The sequence below is a fragment of the Bombina bombina genome, chromosome 3 (assembly GCF_027579735.1).
Source record: "Bombina bombina isolate aBomBom1 chromosome 3, aBomBom1.pri, whole genome shotgun sequence".
Classification (NCBI taxonomy): domain Eukaryota; kingdom Metazoa; phylum Chordata; class Amphibia; order Anura; family Bombinatoridae; genus Bombina; species Bombina bombina.
Window position 1 is genome coordinate 388229632 of NC_069501.1, and position 13347 is coordinate 388242978.

Below are 13347 nucleotides of genomic sequence, written 5' to 3' on the forward strand. Positions count from 1 at the left end.
GTAGACATCCCAAAGTATTGATCTAGGCCCATTTTGGTCTATTTCATGCCACCATTTCACCGCCAAATGCGATCAAATAAATAAAATTGTTCACTTTTTCACAAACTTTTTCACAAATATTAGGTTTCTCACGGAAATTATTTACAAACAACTTGTGCAATTATGGCACAAATGGTTGTAAATGATTCTCTGGGATCCCCTTTGTTTAGAAATAGCAGACATATATGGCTATGGAATTAGAAGGCCGCTAAATGCAGCTGCGCACCACATTTGTATTAGGCCCAGCAGTGAAGGGGTTAATTAGGTAGCTTGTAGGGAGGTTGTAGGGTTAATTTTAGCTTTAGGGTAGTGTAGTAGACAACCCAAAGTATTGATCTAGGCCAATTTTGATATATTTCATGCCACCATTTCACAGCCAAATGCAATCAAATAAAAAAAACTGTTCACTTTTTCACTAACTTTGGGTTTCTCACTGAAATTATTTACAAACAGCTTGTGCAATTATTGCACAAATGGTTGTAAATGCTTCTCTGGGATCCCCTTTGTTCAGAAATAGCAGACATATATGGCTTTGGCATTGCTTTTTGGTAATTAGAAGGCCGCTAAATGCCGTTGCGCACCAAACTTGTGTTATGCCCAGCAGTAACAGGGTTAATTAGGTAGCTTGTAGGGAGCTTGAAGGGTTAATTTTAGCTTTAGTGTAGAAATCAGCCTCCCACCTGACACATGCCCCCCCCTGATCCCTCCCAAACAGCTCTCTTCCCTCCTCCACCCCACAATTGTCCCCGCCATCTTAAGTACTGGCAGAAAGTCTGCCAGTACTAAAATAAAAGTTTTTTTTTGTTTTTTTTTTATTATTTAAAAAATTAATAATCAAATTCTGCTGTGTAGGATCCCCCCCCTTAGCCCCCAACCTGCCTGACCCCCCAAAGAGCTCTCTAACCCTCCCCCCACTATCTATTATTCCCCATTTTGGGTACTGGCAATTGTCTGCCAGTACCCACTTTGCAAAATAACTTTATTTATTTTTTGAAACCTAACATTTTCTGTAGTGTAGCTGCCCCCCTCCATACCCTACACCCTCCCCCTTCCAGATCACCCCCAGATCACCCCTTGATCACCCCTCCTCTGCACCCACCACCCTCTCCCAGCAAAAAAACCTCCACAATTGCCTTAGATCGCGGGTGTGTGCGCATGCGTGCACGCGCACCCTCCCTGCACCTCCAGCGTGCGCTCCCGCGCGCACCCGGCGTGCCTAAAAAGGTATTGCAGTGATGCCTCAATATCGAGGCCTCACTGCAATACCTTGAAAGCAGCTGGAAGCGATCAGGATCACTTCCAGCCGCTTGAAACCCTTAACGACGTACAGGGTACGTCGCTGGTCTTTAAAGACCAGCTTGTGTAAGACGTACCCTGTACGACATGCATCGTTAAGGGGTTAAATTCGAAATATCGAATGTGGACATTAGCTCTAATTATAAAAATTCGAATTCGAAAGTGACATTCGAAAAATATAAATAGCATTCAATTATCGAATTTTTAAGAATATTCGTTCGTATCAACATTCAGATTTGTAATTCGAATTTCGGTAAGAACATTCGTTCTAACATTCAAATTCGGAAATTTACACATTCGCCCATCCCTACTGCACACATTTATCTCCTGTGATTGGTTTAACTAGAAGTTTTTTTAGCTAGCTGCCAGTAGTGCAATGCTTTTCCTTCAGTAAAGGATAACAAGATAATGAAGCAAATTTGATAATAGAAATACATTGGAAAGTTGTTTAAAATTATATGTTCTATCCAAACCATGAAATAATCTTTTGGTGTTTCCTGTCTCTTGTATGCCTAGAGTTTAAATTTTCAATCAAATGTTAAAAGTCAAGGAAATTACAAACTTAACCCCTTAATGACCGGACCATTTTTCAATTTTCTTACCCTTAAGGGGACATTAAACACAAATGTTTTCTTTCATGATTCAGATGGAGAATACCATTTTAAACAACTTTCTAATTTACTTCTAGTATCTTATTTGCTTCATTCTCTTGATATTCTTTCCTGAAAAGCATATCTAGATAGGCTAAGTAACTTCTGATTGGTGGCTGCACATAGATGCCTCATGTGATTGGCTCACCCATGTGCATTGCTATTTCTTTAACAAAAGATATCTAAAGAATGAAGCAAATTAGATAATAGAAGTAAATTGGAATGTTGTTTAAAATTGTATTTTCTATCTGAATCATGAAAGATTTTTTTTGGGTTTAATGTCCCTTTAATGACAAAGGTTATTTTTACATTTCTGCAGTGTTTGTGTTTAGCTGTAATTTTCCTCTAACTCATTTACTGTACCCACACATATTATATACCATTTTTCTCATCATTAAATGAACTTTCTAAAGATACCATTATTTTCATCATATCTTATAATTTACTATTATTTTTTTTAATAAAATATGATGAAAAAATAGAAAAAAATTCACTTTTTATTACTTTGACCCCCAAAATCTATTACACATCTACAACCACCAAAAACACCCATGCTAAATAGTTTAACATTTTTGTCTTAAGTTTAGAAATACCATATGTTTATATGTCCCTTGCTTTTAATGCAAGTTATAGGGCAATAAGTACAAGTAGCACGTTGCTATTTCCAAACCATTTTTTTTTCAAAACTAGCGATAGTTACATTGGAACACTGATATCTGTCAGGAATCACTGAATAACCCTTCACATGTATATATTTTTCAAAAGAAGACAACCTAAGGTATTAAACCTGGGGTATTTTGACTCTCTTCATGCAACCATTTTACCACCAATCAATGCCAAAATTTTAAAAGAAAAAAAATTAATGGTGAGTTTTTGACAAAATAGTAATTTAAGAATACATGTACTGAGAACGTTAAGGGTTACTGCCAAATAACAACCCAATATGTGTTCAGCCACATCTCCTGAGTACAGTGATACCACCCATGTATGGGTGTGTTGGGTTCTCTGGGGGGCTAAAGGCCTTATTTTTAGGGGGCGCATTCCAGTTTTCCAACTTGGAATTTTCATCTGTCATCATGCACCCATGTCCTATTTGGAACATTTCTGAAGCCGGACAATATAATTTAACCCAACAAACCATATATTTAAAAGTGGACACCCTAGGGTATTTCAAATGCTGGTATTTTATATATTTTTTTATTAAAATTTTTATTCGATTTACAACATATAAAATCAAACATTATAATACATTCAAAGCATGTACATGTAGGAAGAGAGACAGCTCCACATCTGTTGTTCCCTTATTTCAAACTTCAAAAATAATAAAAGATAATAAAACACATAAGAATAAGAATTAAGGATTAAGGATTCTGCTGCTGCACCACTTCTTACTATCTACCATTTATCTTGTTGCGTTGTTGTCGGATTAGACTGCTCCTACTCTAATATTCGTAAGCCTTTGTACTTATTCCCTGTAAATGTCTAGAGTATGCATTTAGGTTTTTCTTTTCAGCGACCCTAAGTAATCCTCCCACAGGAATAGTATAGAATGATACTCTTCTATTCGATTAGTTTGTTGGTAATGGTACTTTTCCAGGGATAATAACCTCGAGACCTGTTCCCTCCACTCTTGTACCTTAGGGATTCTTGTATTTTTCCATAACCTTGGGATTAGTTATTTAGCACAACTTAACATAATGTATAATAACATTGACCTTAACTTTCATTTCATTTTAGGAACTCTGTTAAACAAAAATACAGCTGGGTCGTTTCCTAAGTGAGTTGATATTACTTTCCCTATTTCTATGTATATCTCTCCAATATATTTTTAATAGAGGGCAGCTCCACCATATATGTGAGAGGTTTCCTTCCTGACCACATCCTCTCCAGCAAAATTTGCTGGTATTTGGGAAAATACTAGATAATCGTTTAGGGGTTAAGTACCATCTAGTGAGTAGCTTCATATTGGTCTCTGTGATATTCATAGAAGATGGAGCTCTTCCCATTTGATGAAAGATCACTTGCCATTCACTTGGCGTTAAAGATACATGCAATTCCTCCTCCCACACTTTAGTATATGCTGGTAACTGCTGTGAGTGTCTTGTTAATAGTAATCTATACGCCTGCGATAACCCCTTCTTCGACGTATCTTTAGAATAACATATGGATTCGAATGTAGTGAGCGGCCTAACAAGATCTGTCCTATTCTTATTATGGTTGATGTAATGTGAGAGTTGTAGGCATTCATACCAGTTTTGACTGCTGAATATGTGTTTGTCTGCTATTTCTTTTTTGTCAGCATCTTGCCGTTATCTAGGACTGAGTATGTGGGCACCCAACAGTGTATGTCCATGTTGGTGCCTTCTATAATGTTGTGGCTTACTGGAGAGTTGGTGTTAGCTAATAGAGGGGTCAGGGGAGATGGGACAGATGATATATCTTTTTTGTTTTTCAGTATTGAATCCCATACTTCCAATGTTTCTATTACTGTATTTGTAGCTACACTGCTAATGTTCCTCTGCGATTTGGGTAACCAACATTGACCGCTCAAACTTGATGTATTTGCTAATTCATGTTCTAACATCACCCACTCTTTATCCTTGAAATGTTTACTCCAGTCTATTATTCTATTCATGATAGATGCTTGTTTATAATATGTTAGATTAGGTACGCTCAAACCCCCATTATGCCTATCTCTGTATATAATTTTCTTCGATACTCTAGGCATTTTGATCTGCCATATAAATGAGTTAACATGGTTCTGGAGCCTGTTTAAATAAGTTTTTGCGAGTGGGATGGGAACTGTCTGAAATATGTATAATATTCTCGTCAAGAATGACATCTTAAAAGCATGGATCTAATGCTGGTATTTTAACACTTTCCATGCACTAATTCAACCACCAGTCTTTGTCAAACTTTTGGGTAGTTATTTTTCATACACATTGTACTTTAGGCATGGATTCTCAATTCCTGTTATGTGTTACTGCCGAAAAAAAACTAAATATGTGTTCAACAACATCTCCTGAGTACAGTGATACCACCCATGAATATGTTTGTCTGGTTCTCAGGGGGCTAAAAGGCCTTATTTTTACTGGGTGCATCCCAGTTTTCAAACTTGACATTTTCACATCTGTCATCATGCACCCATGTTCTATTTGGAACATTTCTGAAGCTGGCCAATGTAATTTACCCCCAACAAACCATATATGTTTGTAAAGTAGACACCCTAGGGTATTTCAAATGCTGGTATTTTAACACTTTCCATGCACTTATTCAACCACCAGTTTTTGTCAAACTTTTGTGTAGTCATTTTTTTGTGTTATTTTTCATACACATTGTACTTTAGGCATAGATTCTCAATTCCTGTTTTGTGTTACTGCCAAAAAACACCTCAATATGTGTTCAACAACATCTCCTGAGTACAGTGATACCACCCATATATAGGTGTGTTGGGTTCTCTGGGGGCTAAAAGGCCTTATTTTTGGGGGGCGCATTCCAGTTTTCCAACTTGAAATGTTCGCATCTGTCATCATGCACCCATGTCCTGTTTGGAACATTTCTGAAGCTGGCCAATGTAATTTACCCCCAACAAACCATATATTTTTGAAAAGTAGACACCCTAGGGTATTTCAAATGCTGGTATTTTAACACTTTCCATGCACTAATTCAACCACCAGTCTTTGTCAAACCTTTGGGTAATAATTTTTTTTGTGTTATTTTTCATACACATTGTACTTTAGGCATGGATTTTCAATTCCTGTTATGTGTTGCTGCCAAAAAAACACCTCAATATGTGTTCAACAACATCTCCTGAGTACAGTGATACCACCCATGAATAGGTTTGTCTGGTTTTCAGGGGGCTAAAAGGCCTTATTTTTAGGGGGCGCATCCCAGTTTTTCAACTAGACATTTTCAAATCTGTCATCATGCACCCATGTTTTATTTGGAACATTTCTGAAGCCGGACGATGTAATTTACCCCCAAAAAAACATATATTTTTGAAAAGTAGATACCCTAGGGTATTTCAAATGCTGGTATTTTAACACTTTCCATGCACTTATTCAACCGCCAGTCTTTGGAGAATGTGTGTGGTGGTATTTTTTATATTTACACACACATTGCATTTTGGCTGTGATTTTGGAGAACTTGGGAAAAGTTTATGCAAGAAAACAGTCCAGGTTGTTTTCTGTAAGACCTCCCGAGTACACCTATGCCCCCCATGCATAGGTTTGCCAGGAATTTGGGAAGGTTCTGTTACAATTTTATGACTTGCAATTTTAGTTAAAAGTGAGAGTATTTTTCTGATAGGCCTATCTTTAGTTTGGGGCCAAGCGCATACCCCAGGTCTGTTTATTTGCATGAAAGTGTATATATTTGAAATGTAGACACCCCAAGGTATTGTATATGGAGTGCTTTGATGCCTTTTGTGGAACCGTTTTAGCCAAAAAAATGGAGACAGTGTATGGTGGTCATTTTTTAATTTTCAGTTTTACACACACACTGCTTTTTTACTATAATTTAGGAGAGCCTGTTGTAAGTTATTGCAAAAAAAAGACTCCAGGTTGTTTTCTGTAAGACCTCCTGAGAACACCTATGCCCCCCACATATTCCACAGTTTTGCACAGCCAGCATTGTTATATTAATATACTTTATAAAATTTAAACCTCTAAATTTCTGCCTATTTCTAAATCACTAAAGTCAGCCTCTTATCACATGCTTTCTTATTTGCATTTCACAGCAGGAGACTGCTAGTTCCTGTTGGCCATATAGATAACATTGTGTTCACGCCCGGGGAGTTATTTAAGATTGTATACTGTCCTTTAAATTATTTACATTTTACTCCGGTTTTATCCTGTTGCACTAATGGTAGTTCCGCCCCTGATCCATATCCAAAATCCTTAAATGTAGTTTTCAAATATTGATACTTAAGTTGTGTAAAAGTTTAAATGTGTGTTTGAGCTATATTTCAAATGTAAGTAAACTTAAGTAACTATTTCAATAATTCATAAATAAAATGGGCGTGCTCAAGAGATTATTATTATTATCATCAGGTATTTGCAGAGCGCTAACAGGTTCTGCAGTGCTATGAACATACAGTAGGTGGTATATAAAAGACAATTACAGGGATCAAATGGGTAGAGGGTCATGCCGAGAGTTGCACTGTTGTAGTCGACTCTTATGAAGGTGGACTACAAACAGCTTGGCTCATAGGCTTACATGCTATGGGGTTTAAGGGGATAGCAGTGGAGATAGGAAGGTTAGTGTAGGTTGTATGCATCCCTGAATAGTAGAGTCTTCAGGGAGCACTTGAAGCTTTTAAAACTAGGGGAGAGTCTTGTGGAGCGAGGCAGAGAGTTCCATAAGATTTGAGCCAGTCTGGAGAAATCTTGTAAACGGGAATGTGAGGAGGTAACAAGAGAGGAGGAGAGTAGTAGATCAGGAGGGAGAGTATCTGGAGACAAGGTCTGAGATGTAGGGGAGAGCAATGCAATTTGTGTGTCAGAGTGAGAATTTTGTTTTTAATCTTGGAGGCAAGAGGAAGCCAGTGAAGGGATTGGCAGAGAGGTGCAGCAGATGAAGAGTGGCATGTAAAGAAGATGAGCCTGGCCGAGGCATTCATTATGGATTGTAAAGGAGCTAGGCGGCAGCAAGGTAGACCAGAGAGGATGGGGTTGCAGTAGTCGAGGCGGGAAAGGATGAGACAGTGGATTAAAATCTTATTTGTGTCTTGTATAAGGAAATGTCTGATTTTAGCAATGTTTTTAAGGTGGAAGCAGCAGGTTTTAGTTAAGGACTGAATGTGAGGAGTGAATGAAAGATATGTGTCAAGTGTGACCCCAAAACATCAGGCATGTGAGGTTGGGGTAATGATGGAATTATCAACCGTTATAGAGACATGAGGGGTGGAGACTTTGGAAGAAGGGTGGAAAATAAGGAGCTCAGTTTTGGAGAGATTTAGCTTGAGGTAGTGAGAGGAAATCCAAGATGAGATATGAGAGAGACAGTTAGTGACATGGGTTAGCAAAGAAGGAGATAGTTCTGGTGCAGAGAGGTAGATGTGGGTATCATCAGAATACAAATGATAGTTAAACCCATGGGGCTTTATTAAGGAATCTAATGAGGACATGTAGATTTGGAAGAGAAGGGGACCGAGGACAGAGCTTTTCTGTACCCCAACAGAAAGAGGTAACTGGGTAGAGGATGCCCCAGAGAAGGCTACACTAAAGGTACGGTTAGACAGATAGGAAGAGAACCAAGAGAGAACTGATTCACAGATAATGAAGGATTGGAGGGCATGGAGCAAAAGAGGGTGGTCAACAGTATCAAAGGCTGCAGACAGCTCAAGGAGGATAAGTAGAGAGAAGTGGCCTTTAGATTTTGCTGTGAGTAGGTAGTTGGTAACCTTAACAATTGCTGTCTCTGTTAAGTTAATGGGTGAAATCCAGATTGCAGTGGATCAAGGAGGGAGTTTAATGTAAGGAAATTAGATAGACGGGCATATACTAGCTTTTTAAGAAGCTTTGAGGCAAAAGGGAGTAGGGAAATAGGGCAGAAGTTGGATGGGGATATTGGATCGAGAGAAGGTTTTTTTAGGATAATGTGACTAATGCATGTTTAAGAGATGTGGGAACTATACCAGTGCTGTGGGAGAGGTTGAAGATGTGTGTGAGTATAGGGTTAAGGGTAGAAGAGAGGGAGGGGAGTAGTTGTGAGGGGATGGGGTTGAGGAGACAGGTAGTGAGGTAAGAGGATAGTATAAGGGCAGAAACGTCTTCCTCTGTAACAGGGGCAAAAGAGCTACATTTATGGCTATGTGGGTTTTGGGTGATTGTGAGCTTTTGAGGGGGTGGGAGACCGGTAGTATGTTGAGAGCTGATTTCCTTTCTGATGGAGTCGATTTTGTTTTTTAAGTAGCTTGCAAAATCTTTAGCTGAGAGAAAAGTTGTGGTGGGAGGTGGGTGGAGAAGATTATTGAAAGTGGAAAACAGACGTTTTGGGTTTGAAGAAAGAGTAGAGATAAGAATAGAGAAGTAATGTTGCTTGTATAGATTAAAGGGACACTGAACCCAAATTTTTTATTTTGTGGTTCAGATAGAGCATGCAATTTTAAGCAACTTTTTTATTTACTCCTATTGTCGATTTTTCTTCATTCTCTTGCTATCTTTATTTAAAAAACAAGGCATGTAAGCTTTTTTTGGTTCAGAACTCTGGACAATACTTTTTTTATTGGTGGATGAATTTATCCACCAATCAGCAAGGACAACCCAGGCTGTTTACGAAAAATGGGCCGGCATCTAAACTCACATTCTTGCATTTCAAATAAAGATACCAAGAGAATAAATAAAATGTTATAATAGGAGTAAATTAGAAAGTTGCTTAAAATGTTATGCTCTATCTGAATCACGAAAGAAAACATTTGGGTTCAGTGTCCCTTTAAGGGCAGAATAGTAAGAGTTCAAGATGAACTTATAGTGAAGAAAGTCAGCAGAGATTTCCTCCAGAGATTTAAAATTGAACAAAAGCTTTGCAAACCGACAAAAAAATGCAACTCATTATAGGTATAAATGGGCTTTTAAGAGATAAATACTAATTAAACAATGTTTAAAATCATTGAAAATGTTAATATATTTTCCTGTCCTACATTTTTGCTGTTTTTTAGTATAGCTGCTTAATTATTAACATTTTGGTCATGTTTGTTACATTGTTTTTATATTAAGATTAGAGGAACAAGTGTGCATAAGAAAATAGGGTGCATGAAAATCATGTAAATAAATATCATATGCTTCTTATTGTTTGATTAACTAGTTTTCCAGGTAGCGACATGTTGGGGTGAAACACAATCCTGTAGAAAATATTATATAATTATTATCTACAAATATTTCCATAGATTTTATGTTGGATTCTGTAGAAAAATCATTAGATAAACTTTACTACATAAATATTAAGCAGAAATGCTAATGATAATTTCAAATGATAAACAAGTTTTGCTCATATGATTTTTATTTAATAGCAGAGTAGAGAACATGCAGCTTGTTTAAATAGCTTTGTTGTGCTTTATTTATGTTTTATTATATGTTATCTGATTGGCTTCATTTACAAATATTCATGAAAGCAAAGTTTTTCTGTCTTTAATTATCCAATCTTTTTAAGTAAACCTCCAAGTGCACTACCAACCATACCTAATACTGGCCCTATAATGCGTTTCTCTTTTTCCTCTTGATTGAAGCCTCTGGTTTCCTTTTCAGAAGCTTCCTCTGGATGATCCAAGGAATCTAGATCACGCACTGCGGCTTCCAGTCTTTTCATCACTTCATGATCTTCAGCTGTTCTCTTCCCATTCGCAAAATGCTCAGCCAATCCTTTAGCCAAGCCTTTTAAAGCTGATTTACCAGCACTTAGGAGGGCTCCTCCTATACCTCTGATTTCCCTCAGTGATTCTTCATCTAAAACATCCCTCTGACTCAGAGACTATATTGCGGCTTCCAGTCTTTTCATCACTTCATGCTCTTCAGCTGTTCTCTTCCCATTTGCAAAATGCTCAGCCAATCCTTTAGCCAAGTCTTTTAAAGCTGATTTACCAGCACTTAGGATGGATGCTCCTATACCTCTGATTTCCCTCAGTGATTCTTCTTCTAAAACATCCCTTTTTTTTTAAATATATTTTATTTTCTGAAAGCACAGTTCTATCTAATTAGGACAGATGGACACACCTGGTGCTTTGATGGCTTTTGTTTAGTCTGTAGTACCACTGAGCAAATGACAGACAACAGTAATTGCTTATAAAAAAGCAGTTACATTTTTAAAACCCCTTAACAACCAGCGCCGTACCCTGTACGTCGCTGCAGTCCTGGGCTTCTCTCTGCCACGATGTCACTAAAAATAGCGAGATCACATGGGGTACATTGGGCACTGCTGAAATAGAGTTGCAGAGTTACTGATGCAGAGAGGGCCACTCTGTGGCCCTTTCTGTATTGGACAGCAGTGGTGCAGATTGTTTAAGGAGGTAGGTGGGTGGGCGGTCCATCGCTGGAGGGGGCAGGAGGAGGGCAAGAGCAGGTGGGACCACTACGCCACACTACAGACAAGGGGGGAAAAAAGCTGCGTCAGTGAGGGGGAAGGAGGGAGGAGGGACAATGAGGGAGATGCTATGTGGGATCCGTTGAGGGAAAGGGATCTGGGAAGGGGAGGGGGGTATGTTAATAAGTGGGGGCAGCTACACTACAAATGATTGAAATAAATAAAAATGAGGTCAAACTGGGTACTGGCAGACAGCCAGAAGATGGTGTCTAATAGGTAGAGGGTGGAGGGTTAGAGAGCTGTTCGGTGGGATCAGGGAGGTTGGGGGTAAGGGCGGATTCTACACTGCAGAAAAGATATTTAAAAAAAAATAAAAAATATATATATATATATATATATATATATATATATAAAAGCTTTTTATTTTAGTACTTCCAGTACTTAAGATGGGGGTGACCATTTTGTGGTGGGAGAGGGATGAGAGCTGTTTTAGAGGCATTAGTGGGGAATCAGGGGGGGATCAGGGGGGATGTGTCAGGTGGGAGGGTAACCTGTACACTAAAGCTAAAATTAACCCTACAAGCTACCTAATTAACCTCTTCACTGCTGGGCATAATACAAGTGAGGTGCACAGCAGAATTTAGCAGCCTTCTAATTAACAAAAGCAATGCCAAAGTCATATATGTTTGCTATTTCTGAACAAAGGGGATCCAAGAGAAGCATTTACAACGATTTGTGCCATGATTGCACAAGCTGTTTGTAAATAATTTCAGTGAGAAACCTAAAAAAAAAATGCTCTACTTCTGTTTAAATGTAGTGATGCCAAAAATGCACTGGTCTTTTGGGAACGTTTTTGTCTGAAATGCTTAGTCCTTAAGGGGTTAAATTGGGTATTTAGGCATTTGTATTTGTACCAAATTAGTTTAAGTTAATACAAACTGATTATTATTTCTCTCTCTCTCACTATTTAGCTCTCCTGTTCAAGTGCACACCACTGGAAGTACGTTTTTATGTGGGTGGCTTAGCTTTCTTTTACAAGTTGAAAGTAAAAAGTTAGCACACGAGCGAAACCTGATATGCACTAACCAACTGCGCTAAACCCGAAGGTACTTTTGAATATTTCACTTCCAATGTTCTTCACATAGAAGAAAATGTTCTTTTTATTCTTAAGTAAAATCTGGAAATAAAAATTATCTTTCAATTTAACGCCCTTGTTCAAACCGCCTTTATTCCTTCTAACTTCCTTTTAACATCTTACTACATTTTTGTGCTCTCATATAATGTAATGTGTATATGTACTGGATGGAAAATGGAATCAGATAGCACTTTACATTAGACACATTTTTGAAAGCTTTATGTCACAAAATGATTACCACATATGGAAATATGACCATTGCATTTTTAAAAATTTATTATCTCTTTTGAATATTTAGTAGGTTCTCTGAAATAAAATATTCATATCTAAAATAAATAGTTTTGATAGTTCTTTCCTTGTATTTTTATTTTACCTTCGTGCATATGCGGATGCTATTAAAATGGACACTGCAACTATGTACTTAAAATTCATCTTTACCTGTTAAAAGTAAAGAAAAAAAAACAATTAGAACCATATCACATTTTTACTAAATGTGTTGATTTAAATATCATTAAAGAAACATTAAAACACAATTACATTAAAGTCAAAATTAAAATATCATGATTCAGATAGAGCATATGCAATTCTAAACTGCTTTCAATTTTACTGCTGCTGCTTTGTTCACTTGGTATTCATTGTTGATAAGCATACCTAAGTAGGCTCAGGGACTGGAGCTAGCTGCTGATTGGTGGCTGCACAAATATGGCTGTTGTCATTGGCTTACCAATGTGTTCAACTAGCTCCAAATAGTGCACTGCTACTCCTTCAATAAAGGATACCAATAAAATAAAGCTAAATTGATATTAGAAGTAAATTGCAAAGATGTTTAAAAATGCATTGACATGAGATTAGGGGTTTCATGTCCCTTTAATGAAATAGATTTTTAATCATTCAGTAGCACAAAATAATGTTTATGATATTTGCAAACTGTTTTATTCTATTATCTGAAGTGTATTTTTAACATAAAACTGAGCTTAAAGGATTACAATTCCATAGAACATGTCAGTATTAATTTATAGATATAGATATTGTTATGTCATGTACAACTACAAGATTACTAATATCCCTTATTGCTAATTATTTTCATGATTACACCACAAAGCCTTATAATGTTTAGTATTCAGTGTAATATTATAAATAAGCATCTGATTAATTTAATTGTTATTAATATTGTGTTGTTTCTTTATTCTGGTGCCATAAAAAAGTGAG

At 37.3% G+C, this 13347-nt stretch overlaps 1 pseudogene; it reads right to left on the minus strand.

Annotated features, from left to right (window-relative positions):
• Positions 1 to 9974: 9974 nt before the first annotated feature.
• Positions 9975 to 12570, minus strand: LOC128652354 (bombinin-like peptides 1; annotated as a pseudogene).
• Between the last annotated feature and the right edge of the window lie 777 nt (positions 12571 to 13347).